General features: G+C 30.4%; 1 long non-coding RNA gene and 1 pseudogene across 1 annotated transcript; both read right to left on the bottom strand.

Annotated features, from left to right (window-relative positions):
• Positions 1 to 3,360: 3,360 nt before the first annotated feature.
• On the bottom strand, positions 3,361 to 3,680 carry LOC107842272. Its single transcript, XR_001665680.1, has 2 exons — positions 3,522 to 3,680; positions 3,361 to 3,414 (listed from the first exon to the last, which is right to left on the bottom strand). It is a non-coding gene; the product is annotated as an uncharacterized LOC107842272 (long non-coding RNA).
• Positions 3,681 to 11,239: 7,559 nt separating this feature from the next.
• On the bottom strand, positions 11,240 to 11,359 carry LOC124887448 (annotated as a pseudogene).
• Positions 11,360 to 12,473: the final 1,114 nt, after the last annotated feature.

Below are 12,473 nucleotides of genomic sequence, written 5' to 3'. Positions count from 1 at the left end.
ATCAATTAGCTAATGCAGGTTCAAATGTTATTGCAATCTTCAGAATAGAACTCAGATCGGTATTACAGAAATCAGTCTCGGGATAAAAGGAAGGATTATTTTATCTCATGTTTGGTTTGAAGTATAAATGTACAGCTGGATCGTTAGGTTTTCCTTTTGTATAAATGTACAGCTGCCGCAAAAGATAGAACACATTGAAATACGAAAAGAAATTTTACATCTATTTTTTTGTTTGCTTTGATACATGTCTTTGAAACAGGTATACACACATTTGCAATATGAAGAACCATCTTTGCGTAATATACGCTTTATTTATTAATGAACAGTATGAAAACTATCGATTACATAGATTTTTTTTCTTATAAAACTTATCTCGTACAGTATTTTTTTGGATTCAAAACATCAACTAGCTAATGCAGGTTCAGATGTTGTTGCAATCTTCAAACATTTGCCTTGATATATGTCTCCAGGGCAAGTATACACACATTTGCAATATGAAGAACCATCTTCGCGTAATATACATAAAGCTGATTCAAACTTACGACCATATAAAAATTTATCACAATTTTCGTAACACGAATCAAGTATTTTAGGGTCACAATTATTACCATCAATATCAGAACTGCATTGTTTTCCATATACTATTGGAATAATTCTCATATCTGCATTCACAAAAATTAAAATAAAATAACAACAATAAGAAGAAGAATAACAAGCATAAAAAAAAGTAATATAATAATTGTAAAAATTATATAAAAATAATTCAGATCTACCTGATGAAATAGCAGCAAAGAGGATAAAATATAAACCAAGAAATTTTGCCATTTGCAAATAGTGATTTAATATAAAAATAATTGAGTTGATAATAAATTTTTCTCTTAGGCTTTCTTTTTATACTTGTTTATTAGACAACAAGTGCACTACATTTTTGGCATCTAATTATTATTTCCCTTTTGTCAATGTTTGTGGACAGTCAATTTGAATAGTTTTCAAAGTTAAATTATACTAAATTATTCAACATTTTAAAATTAAAATTGAATGTTTAAAACTATATAAAAGGTACTATAAGTTAGAATTTTTTTAATATCAATATAATAATAAAATAAATCTTAAAATATTGATCAAAGTTCATATCATTTGACTCTAGAAAAGAAAAATCATGACACGTAAAAAGGAACATAAGGAGTATTTATTGGAATTCTATATATAGAAGAATTAAATAGATTCTGTATTTGATGTTTTTTTTTTTTAATTTATGGATATAAAAAAATGTGACTTTAATTATTTTTCCAAAAAAGTCCAATTTTATTTTTCCAAAAACATTATGACTTTAATTATTTTTACAATTATTTTTCGACTAAAGTTTTATTGCAACAAAGTACAAAGTTAAAATTTTTGTGACAAAAAATAGATCAAATAAATATTTTTAGCTGTTCTAAATATTTTGAAAATATTTTTGTATGTAAAATAATTATAGAAATTAATTTAATTTTTGCCAAATATTAATTAAGACATATAAATTAAAACGATTGGAGTAAAATTCTAAATTACTAGCATTAGAGTTTGACTGTTTGAATTTGTTATTTAAAGAGATGAAATGATCTCTTCTCTAATTAAAAGTAGAAAAAAAAAATATTTGAGGGTAATAACACATACTTAAACTATCATCTTTTCAGCTTTTTCATATCTCAATTTTTTATTATTCTATTTATCTACTTAAATTATCACATTTTTGCAAATTTCATATCTAAAATATAATTTTTTTTAATTAAAACACAACTCGGTCAAAGAGGTTTAGCCCTTCCCTGAACCGAGCACACAGTTGAAATTTTAGTGCATTAGACTGCCTTTTTTAACAACTTATTGTGCTGCTGACTTGAACACTCTTCATAAAAAATTATATTATGCATATAAAAAATAATTGTATATATATATATATACTAAAATTTTAAGCAACCTTTAACTTAATTTCTAGCTTTGCTATTAGCTAACAGGAGAGAACAAACCATATTGACATAAATTGTCACTTCGTAAGAGAAAAGATCCAACATGGATTAATGAAGATCATATACATCTTGACTTATAATCAGCCTTTAAATGTACTTACGAAAATAATAAATTATTATGCATAATGCGTCGCTTTAAAAAGAATACACATTGAATTCAGATGAACTCAATATGGGATACTATTAGAAAAATTAATAAACTGGATAAAACAAAATTAAAGAAGATTTCATGAAAACAATTCTTTTAAAGAAGATATTGCATGTATACAAATTTCAAGAAAATACAGACAATCTTCTTCAGAATACAACAAGTTATTAATATCATATTTGTAGATTTTCCTGACTGAACTTTGTAGTCAACTCATGATAATATATAGAACAATAGTCAGACCTCTATAGAAAGTTTGAAGTGACACTTTATTTCATAATTACATATATCTATTATTTATTCAAATTTAAAACTCTTTATTCGATCTGTATATATAAGTTAAATCTATTCAAGCCGTCAGTTTATAAGACATAAAAATAATAGTAATGCTATTTTGAGTGCACTTCTTTTAGGGTTTTATCATTAACATTAATTTTAATATATGATCAAGTATATAAGACCTTCAAATATTGTGATAATGTTTTTTTAATCATTACCATTAATCGTTGCTATTACCTTGTCACAAAGTGTTGAAAATAAGTTTTAGTCTGCGTTTAAATGTGTGATTTCATCTCGTAAAATTGCGATCTGAATATCGCACACTAACACCTACATCAACGGAAAGTTTGTCGTTCAACATCTTCCGAGTTCTTTAGATCTTTCGGTTAAAAAAAGATAATATATGTGTGTGTGTGTGTTTGTGTGTGTGAGCGAAGAAAAATTAATAACACGTATAACGAGTAGAACCATTCTTGACTTTAAATCATAAATCTGTTATTTAGGTGTTGAATGGTGAAGTGATATACTTAAATTATTTTTGAGCACGGATATAAAATTCTAAATTCATTCGCTTTGAGTCAAACTCTGCTCTATTTTCCTCAATATAAAGCGAAAAAAATATAGTTAATTGACATCATTTTGAGATCAAATATATATATATATAAATGGTACCAAAACCACATATTACATAGATTTATTATAAATTTATCTCGTACAACAATTTTTTAAAATTCAAAACATCAAATGTTGTTCAAATCTTCAATTATTTGTCTTGATGTATGTTTTCTTAACAGACGTATACACATTCGCAATATGAAGAACCATCGCTGCGTATCATACATGTCACCGTATTAATCTTATGTCCGGCTAAAAATGCATCGCAATATTTGTGACATATTTCGTTTTTCGTAGGGGTGCAAATATTAAATCCAACTTCACCAATGCATAGTTTTCCATATACTTTTGGAACAATTCCCATATCTGCATTCACAAAAATTAAAATAAAATAATAAGTAAGAACAAGAAGAATAAAAAATAATAATATTCTAAAGTATATATATGTTTATGTAAAAATAATTAAAATTTACCTGATGCAATAGCAACAAAGAGGATAAAAAATAAACCAAGAAATTTTGCCATTTGTATATAGTAATTTACTATGAAAGCTATGATATTTTTTTTTCCTTTTATGAATTCTTGATTTAGGCTGCCTTTTTATACTTGTTTATTTGACAATATGAGCACTAAATTTTTGGTATCTAATTTTGTATTTATTAGAATACTATTTATAGAAGAGTTAAATAGATTTTGTATTTGATGATTTTACCATTTATGTATATTAATTGTTTAATTTACAAACAAGTTCATACTTTTTGTGACTTTAATAATTATTTTTCCAAAAAAGTCTAATGTTATCCTGTGGATTGTGGGATTAATTTCATGAATTGTCTTTAGATTAGACTTTTATTGCAATAAATACAAAGTTAAAATTTTTGTGACAAAAATAGATCAAATATATTTTTTAATGGTTCAAATATTTAGAGGATAGATCAATCTTTCCATGGGTTCCATAGTTTAGTTGTCCATTGTTTTATTTATCCATTTTATTTTTTTTTGAGTTTCATATCTAAACATTAGAGGTGTACACAATCAGATTGGTTCGGGTTTTTAAATATCGAATTAAATTATTTTTGTCGAATTTTTAAATCTATAAATCAAACCAAATCAAACTAATAGAATTTGAGGTTTTCAACATTGAATTTTATTTCGATAAAATCTTTATACAAACGTATAATTAACTTGTGCTTTAAATATTTACTAGTCCTTGTCAGATACAAATATCTTTAGGTGTTTCTCAAAAAATAACACAGAGTATGAAATGAATGATGGCAATAAAATATTCAACAACAATAATAATAAAGTTATATAAAATAAACATTTCATATTAATAAGTTATAATAAAGATAATCATAATTTGAAAATATTAGGCATTCTAAAATAAGTGTAGTAAGTATCAATTACATGACTAAATATTAAATAAAAAAATAAACTAAGGTTATGTATTTATGCAAAGTTAAAGAACAGATATCCAATAACAATGTCATTTCCAATGTTTAATAGACTATTTTTTATTAGCATTAGTATTGATTTAGGTTTTATTTGAGTTACTAATATATATTGATTGTAAAACTTATTGGATCATTCAAAATTCTAAGTATAAACTTGAAATAAGATGTTGGAAGATAAAAATAATGAAAAAGTTTCAGAAAGATTTATAAATTATATCATAATAAATATTTTTATGTATTAAATATTTTTTAAACTAGTATAAATATAATATCGGGTTGGTTCGATTTGATTTGATTTTTTTTAGTTAAAATCTAACCAAATCAATTATAATTGAATTTTTTTTTTCAACATCAAATCAAGTCAAATGAAACCACTAGTCAATTCTTTTTGGGTTTGACTTGATTTGCGGTTTGATTCGTTTTGCAGTTCAATTTTGTTCACTCCTACCTAAGTAAAGAGGTCTCAAAGGAATGTTTGACTAGTCATGCCGTTTAAGAAATATGAAAAAAACTTTTAAAATTTAGGGTCTAAAATAAGTTATAGGTATTTCTGTACTATAAATCATCTTATTAAGCATGAAAGTGACAGTTTAAGTTAAATTATTAGTAAATATAAAATATATCATTTTTTGGAGACTAACTTAAAAAGATAATGTCATATAAATTAAGACAGAAGGAGCAATAAATTGAACATCCTAACAACTTATTGTCCTGTTTAGTGTCAAGAAAGTCAATAACTTTGATTTCTTGGAAATCAAAATTAGCATCTAGAAGCTCAGTAGAAGCTGAATATAGGAGTTTAGCTTCAACAGTAACAGAACTAACTTGGCTAACAGCAGTGACATAGCTGCATTGACCCAAGAATAGTCACTCGAACATTTTTCGTCAAAAAATTGTATTATGCATATAGAAAATAATTGTGTGTATATAGGTCAAAAACAACATTTTAAAAATATATACACTAAAATTTTGAACATCCTTAGCAAACTTTATAGCTCTGCCACTGACTAATCGGACTGATTAATTATCAAAGATCTTGGAATTCAACTCCAACACCTATCAGCATATATAGTGACAATGTAACAAAATTGCCTTACAAATGACGACAGATCTTGTGTATCATGAGAGAACAAAGCATATTGAAACAGACTGTCATTTCGTAAGAGAAAAGATCCAACAAGTATTAATGAAGATCGTGTACATTTCAACTTATGATCAGCCTTCAGATGTACTGACGAAAAGCTTAACAAGAGTGCGACATGAGTGTTGATCTCCAAACTTGGTGTTTCCAACATTTTTACCCTTTTTATAATGCCAAGTTCGAGGGGGGGGGGGGGGGGTGCTGAGACCAGTATGAGCTGTGTTCGAAGACGGATTTTGCTTTTTGAGAAGTTCGATCTTAATGTTTGCAAAAACTAAGTTTTGTTGTGAGTAGATGATCCTTATATATGAGACAACAAAACCTAAGCGTCTTCCTAGTCGTATCAGTTGATTCGATCCTAGGGTGAGCTATTTCATATATCCAGACTGCCATAGATTTTCTTGGATACACTCGTATTTCTTCCAAATAATGTTTTGTTAACACTTTATCATAGTTTTATTGTTATTAAGAATTAAATTAAGACTAATTGGTTATAAATGACCGAATTTAACTAAATGTTTGGTCAATTGTTATACTGCTTTAGTGCACGAGACTGAACAGAACTTTATCGAGGAGTGCCTTATGCAGCCAATACTTGCTAGCTCTTTCATTAAAGTTGTTTAGCTCGTGCGATCAAGGAAAAACAAATCTACGCCTTTTTGTTCTTTGAAAATTAGCTTGGTGGTTACTATCAAGACGATTCTTTATGCCCATCAAATGATGTTGAAACGATAGTCCATAAAAGTCGACATAACAAATATATAAGAAATCATATATATACAAAATAAGCGTAATTCTTATTTGTGTGACTATAGCCACTTCGATCAAAGGCTTATATATGTATATCAATAAACGATATGAAAATTATCATCGATTACATAGATTTTCATATAACTAATTAACTCGTACAACGTATATTTTCTTGGATAAAAAACACCGACAAGGTGTAAGTTCAGACGTTGTTGTAATCTTCGACCTTTTTTTTTCTTGATGTATATCAATAAACGATATGAAAATCATAGATTACATAGACATTCATATAACTAATTAACTCATACAAAGTACACTTTCATGTATTAAAAACATCGACAAGGTGTAAGTTCAGACGTTGTTGTAATCTTTGACTTTTTTTTTCTTGATGTATATCAATAAACGATATGAAAATTATAGATTACATAGATTTTCATATGACTAATTAACTCGTACAACGTACATTTTCTTGGATTAAAAACATCGATAAGGTGTAAGTTCAGATGTTGTTGTAATCTTAGACTTTTTTTATTTTTTTTCTCGATGTGTATCTTCTTAGCAAATTTTAAAACATCTACAATATGTAGTAGCATCATCTTTGCGTAACAAACAAATTGCATGATCAAGAGGAACAACTCCAGTATCTTTGCATGGTTGATCACACTTATCATCAGATTCTTCAATGGTGCAAATGTTAAAACCAATATCAACAGGGCATAATATTGTTCCATATACCCTTTGAACAATTCTCCTATCTGCATTCACAAAAAAAAAAAAAAAAATTAAAATAAAATAACCACATACCCAGTGTATTCCCACCTAGTGGGGTCTGGGGAGGGTAGAGTGTACGCAGTCCATACCACTACCTTAGGTGAAGTAGAGAGGTTGTTTCCGATAAACCCCCAACTTAGAACCAATAATAATATAACAAACACAAAACATAAATGTATGTATATAAACGGACAACGCTAGCCACAAGATAATACTAAAACTGATAAATCCGAAGTCATAGACAGCACTCAACACCACGAACAAGAAACTTCAGACACAAATAAAGAACACTCCTCTACTGTTACCGACACACTTCCACCCCCTAACCCTCTACCCTAATTCGCCTCCTCCACACTTTCCTATCAAGGGTCATGTCCTCTGTAAGCTGTAACTGCTTCATATCATGCCTAATCACCTCCTTCCAATATTTCTTCGGCCTACTTTTACCCCGCCTAAAATCATCCATAGCCAGTGTCTCACACCTCCGCACTGGAGCATCAGAACTCCTCCTCATCACGTGCCCTAAATAAAATAACAAGTAAAAACAATAACAACAACAATAATATACCTGGTGTATTACCGAAAAGTGGAGTGTACGCAGTCAAATAAAGTAGAGAGGTTGTTTCCGATAGAACCCGGCTCAGGACATGTAACAGTATAACAAACAAAAAAACATAAAAGTAAATCACAAAAAAGGATATCACACCACTAGATAATAAAGGAAACAAGACATCCACAAGGTAATACTCTAAATAATTAGCCATTCGAAATCATAGACATCACAAAAACACCATGAACAAAAGACTACAAGAAACTACAGGCACAGATACAAACAAATCACTCTTCCCTACTATTACAGACGTACACCTACCTACTAACCCTCTACCCTAATAATAACATACTCAGTGTAATCTCGTAAGTGGGGTTTGGGGAAGAAATCATAAGACCTTACCCTACCTCGTATAGCGGCAGAGCAAGAATTTTCACCAAGGGAACTCGAAATTGAAAGTTGTAGACATACCAACTAGCTGAAGGGAGTTCAAAATATACTATATATGCATAACAAATAATTTTAATAATATATAAATAACATAATTTTAATCGTATATAAATAATATTTCCCAGCAGTGTGAAAATATACATATACATAAATAATATAATAATTATAATATTATAAAACGTATATGCATATATAAAAAAGAAATTGAGATCTACCTGATACAATAGCAACAAAGAGAACCAAAAATAAACCAAGAAACTTTGCCATTTGCAAATAATGATTTAATATGTAAGCTATGATACTACTTTTTTTTCTTCTTTCTGGGTTGATGAACTCTTGACTTAGCCTTCCATTTATACTTGTCTATTTGACAAGGAGAACACTAAATATTTGGTGTCTAATTGTTATATTTATTAAAATACTTTATATAGAACAATTAAATGGCTTTTGTTTTGATGATTTTACCATTTATGGATATAAAAATATGCAAATAATTGTATTACTTCTTAACTTTATAAAAAAGTCTATACTTTTTATGACTTTTAATTATTTTCCCAAAAGAGTACAAAGTTGTCCTGTGGAATATTGGACTAGTTTCATGGATTGTCTTTAGACTAAACTTTTAGTCTTTAGAAGTAAATAATTTTCTTACAAGCAATAGCATGTATGTCTACGTTTCGCTTGCAGCTAATACAACTACAATTTAATTTGCACGAGATTCAATAATCGAAGCTATTAATAATCTCGTGGGGGCACCACAATCTAACTTGCACGAAATCCAGCAATCGAAGCTACTGATAGTCTCGTGGGGGAACGAGCGGGAGATGGGCATGTTATGTGAAAGCTTCCTATTACAACTCCGAGACATCGGACAAATTCCCTAGGAACACTTCTCTTGGAAATTGTACCTCAATTAAATCCGCGCGATACCTATCAACTCTCACCAGCAACATGTAACTCTGTTTACTAAGGCCCGACCTACCACCCACCAGCAACATCGCGTCACCTCCCACCAACAACATATATCAGGTGACTCTGTTCACCAAGCCCACCACTTACCAGCAACATCATGTCACCTCCCACCATCAACATATATCAAGTATTTCTGTCCACCAAGGCCCATCAGCAACATCATGTCACCTCCCACCACTCACCAGCAGCATATATCAGGTAACTCTGTCTACCAAGGCCCATCATCAGCAACATATATCAAGTAACTTTGTCCACCAAGGCCCACCAACAACATTGTGTCACCCTCCAACAACATATATCAGGTAACTCTGTCCACCAAGGCCCATCACCCACCAGCAACATCACGTCACCTCCCACCAGCAATATAACTCTGTTCACCAAGGCCCATCACCAAGGCCCACCACCCACCATCAACATTATGTCACCTCCCACTAGCAATACAACTCTCTCCTCCAAGGCCCACCACCCACCAGCAACATCATGTCACTTCCCACCAGCAACATCTGGTCACCTCCCACCAATAACATATTTCAAGTAACCCTGTCTACCAAAGTTAGGATAGACAGGAAGAATCACCTATTGTTTTCTGTCTCTACTGAGGTTTGAACCTGAGACCTTAGGTTTTCAGAACCCACTTCATTGATCAGTAAGTCACACCCTTTGCCTAGACACATGTTGCATAGCTATAACTTATTTTACTACCTAGTTCTAGTGCTATCACCAATATTGGAACTCCCTCCTTGCAACCTCTCCAAAAATCACCAATCTTCTTTGGACATAATAATGGAGGCAACCTAGGATTAAGATTTACTCTAGCTAAATAGTTTGTCTTATCACACATAATACTCTTAATTCAATTTTTGTAATGTAACATGGACTGATGAATAGTCTGTGACCTTGTTCAATTTTATGTGCCGAAAAATCAACGATAAGTTATGTGTAGTTTGACCCTTATTTTTGGAGATATATAGAAAAGTTGTTTTCAATAGATCCCATCGGCTCAAAAAAAAGCAAGTCTCTTATGCAATGTACATAAACTTAATTTTCACTGTTTTATATCAGAGTCAGATTGATTTCAATTGTTAATTTACATAGCTCCATATTATATATTATGATCCAGTTAAATAGGCATGAGTGCGCCGTGTGAGGAACGTTAAGTCTCACATCGATGGAGGGATTGGAGACTTAATCTTCTTTTAGGTCTCGAACAATTTTCATCTTATAAATTAATTTTAGACAGACCATCGGTGCAAGGTCTATTTTTTTTTTTTTTTTACCCCGCTGTAATAATAATAATATTTTCTTATTTTTTGAAAAAGAAAAAGAAGAAGAAGATGACAAAATACTCTCAAAATGGAAATTAAACAAAGTTCAACAGAGTCTTCAATGTGTACTCAACCAATATTTTTTTTTCTCATTTCCGAAATCCAATTTATAAATTCTTTTACAAAATCGTCAAGTCAAGTGTCAAGAAATGCAACATGACGATTATAAGGTGAGAAAAAAAATAAAATAAAAATCTATGTAATCTATAATTTTCGTATGTTTCATTCATATATAATCTTTTATATAACTCTTACTACATTTTCTTAGATTCAAAACATCAATTATAAGGTGTAGGTTCAGATGTTGTTATGATCTTCAATTGCTTGAACTCAATGACAATACGTAGAACCATCGCCTCGAAACTTACAACTCGCAGTTTCATAAGGAGGGGTTACTTCATTAAAGCATGTATAATTACAAGCATCAACCAACATGTAGAACATTGCAAAATACACTAAAATCCATATAACATTCTTCTCCATATACCATTGATACCATTCTCACATCTGCATTCACTAAAATAAAAAAGAAAATAATAAGTAAGAGCAATAATAATAACAATATAATCAGTGCAAAAAACAACAGTTCGGTGCACTAAAGATTTCGCTATGCATAGGGTTTGGGGACGGAGTGTATTGTACGCAATCTCTTAACTTGCATTTCTGCCAGAGGCTGTTTCCAAGGCTTGAACTCGTGACCTCCTTGTCACATGACAACAACTTTACCGGTTACTCCAAGGCTTCCCTTCTAAAATTAAGCCAAATTTCGACAAAAGAAGGGATGCAACACGACGACTTTCCAGGGGGGCCACCCATCCTAGTACTACTCTCGCTCAAGCATGCTTAACTTCGGAGTTCTAATGGTATCCGACGCATTAGTTTTGGTATGATTGCATCAAAGTGTAAACGGTAAAATATATGCAGATCTTATCTTTATCTCGTAGAGATAGAGAAATTATTTTCGATACATCCAGATAAAAGAAAGCATATTCAAACAATTTGCAAAGGAGAAAAAACTTAAACCATATAATAATTGTAATTTTGTAAAGCATATGTATATATATGAAAAATAATTGAGATTTACCTGATGATGTAATAGCAATAAAGAGGACAAAAAACGTAGCAAGAAACTTTGTCATTTGTAAATAGATTTAATTCAAAACTACAATACTTTTTTCTTCTTTTCCCCCCTCCCTTTTGGGTTGATGAATTCTTGATTTGTGCATCTTCTTTTTTTTTTTTTTTTTTTTTTATATTTGTTTATTGGACACCATTTTTAGTATAAGTTATTATGTTTATTAGAATACTATATTAAGAGGATTGCATGGATTTCAAATTTAATGATTTTACTATTTGTGGATATAAGAATTTGAAAAATTCACATAGACGTCGTAAAAGTCTTAAAATAAATGTAAGTCTTAAACAACATAATAGTTCGGAGCTTGATTGCATAAAATTTTGGTATTTTATATAATTATTGAAATCTCGATTTTGGATCTGTCGAGAGACATATTCGCTCCCGATACATCCAATAAAAATAGATAATTAGCTCCTGATATGATACAAGTCAAATGGCCACCTTAATTTTTGAAAACATGATTGGAGGTCATCATTTAAAGGCTACCAAGTGACAAGAGTATTCACACACTAGTTGACCCTTGTGAAAATAAGGTGAGTCTACGTTGGTATGTGAATTGCCAACAACTAGTGAGGGTGAGCAAAATGATCAACCGGGCGTAGATGATCTTGATTTGCTTGAATATTTAGAAAACTCGAGTTGTGATTGTCTTTGTGAAGATGATTTTGATTGTGGTCCTTTAGCTTCCCGTGATGGTTTGTACATATGTGAGGACAACTCTTGTAAAAGAGAAGGTGATATGTGCTTAGAAATGCCATCTACTTCGTCTTTATGTGTTTCTTATGTTGGTCATATTCCTAGTGGAAATTTTGAAACTAGTAGTAAGTGCATGCATGGGAACCCTTTATTTGAAGTTGACTTATGGAACACCTTT

This window comes from Capsicum annuum, chromosome 9 (genome assembly GCF_002878395.1).
Source record: "Capsicum annuum cultivar UCD-10X-F1 chromosome 9, UCD10Xv1.1, whole genome shotgun sequence".
NCBI classification, from domain to species: Eukaryota; Viridiplantae; Streptophyta; class Magnoliopsida; order Solanales; family Solanaceae; genus Capsicum; species Capsicum annuum.
Note: the sequence above shows the minus strand (reverse complement) of the source record. Positions and strands in the feature narration are given on the sequence as shown.